The sequence below is a fragment of the Leuciscus leuciscus genome (assembly GCF_965113295.1).
Source record: "Leuciscus leuciscus genome assembly, chromosome: 17".
Classification (NCBI taxonomy): Eukaryota; Metazoa; Chordata; class Actinopteri; order Cypriniformes; family Leuciscidae; genus Leuciscus; species Leuciscus leuciscus.
The window spans coordinates 1879175-1880779 of record NC_138741.1 but is presented as its reverse complement, the minus strand read 5'-3'; positions in this window follow the sequence as shown (position 1 = coordinate 1880779).

Here is a 1605-nt window from a genome sequence, read left to right as displayed (position 1 = left end):
TATGCCATATTCAAAGTTAAATTGCTATCTTGAATCAGAATGACTTCCTCTTGAAGCTCTGATGATGAGGGCGGGGCAACCTGTCACTCACATGAGATCAGCCAATAGCAAACCACAACCATCCAATTAATTCCCCACAGACACAATCAAGCCCCGCCCACATTTGTTCTTGCTCCAGGAGCGTTTCTCTCGGATATACGACACAATAAAGAAGAAATATGATCGCCGACTTCCCTTTCATGCCGACTTTAAACAATTATATAGTGGAAATTCAGTTCTGCATTTGAACTTTCACTCATACGAGCAAAGAATCAGCTTCACTCACCAGAACGTCTCCGTTCCTTCAGAGAAACTCCAGAGAAATCGTCAGTCTGGAAGGATGTCGCTTTCTTCAGCCGATCGGGGCTGTAACGGTACTTTACCGGACCTGAGAAGAAGAGAGAACGGGGTAAAAACAAAACAGATCGAGAACAATATTAACGTTAGTCATTCCAGAAGAGTTTCTGTGCATTAAATGTTGAAAATCAGCTCACATGTCGAGTCCATGTCCAGGATGGCGTCTTTGGCCTGAAAGTAATCGCAAAGCAAAGTCAGTGTTTAATACAATATAGCCGATTCAGTTAAAGCGATGGTTGAGTATGATTTGACTTTTCTAGCTTTAGTTAGTGTGTAATGTTGCTGTTTGAGCATAAACAACATTTGCAAAGTTACAACACTCAAAGTTCAAAGCAAAGGGAGATATTTGCTTTTAAAGGAATCGCTTTTTAAGAACTACAACAAACGGCTGGTAGAGACTACACGAGCTTCCTCCCGGGTTAGTGACATCACCAACCCTAGAATTTGCATAAACCCCGCCCCCGAACATGATTTATAGAGCTGGTAAGTCCCGCCCCTTCCGCTAACCCCACTGGACCTCTAGGTTGAAAAATCGTCAATGCAAGTGAATGGGAGAAAATAATTATTTTCTAGTCCCGTTTGAATTTTGCCATGAATGTGAACATATGTTGTCTGTGAATTTTTAATATAATTTTTCGTGTGAAGAATGCTACAATTTAGCGGGTAGAAGTTTTATACGGTTAGACTTTGTGTGAGAGCACTTTGTGGACTACAACCTAGTTTTTACATCAGACGGGAATCTGAAGAAAGAACAGCCTATTTGGTTTGAATGGTGACATTTGGGTATAAAACACACAGGCGTCTCGATCGGTCTCCATAGATTATCGCAGCATTAGCACCGTGATTTGACAAGTGGAGGGAAAATGTGATATGCGGTGACGTCACATAGGCCACATGTAGTCTTTCTCGTTATGTCTTTTCCACAACTGCTAGCCAAAGAATCATACAATATACTGTCAAACTCGTAACATGAAAAATTATATAAAAAATTCACAGACAACATATGTTCACATTCATGGCACAATTCAAACGGGACCAGAAAAGAATTATTTTCTCACATTCACTTTTTTTCAATTTTCAACCTAGATTTTTCAACCTAGAGGTCCAGTGGGGTTTTACGGATGGGCGGAATTTACCAGCTCTATAGATTATCAAGACAGATTATGCCAATCAGTGACTAGAAGATAACTCCACATCAGCTTCATAAAC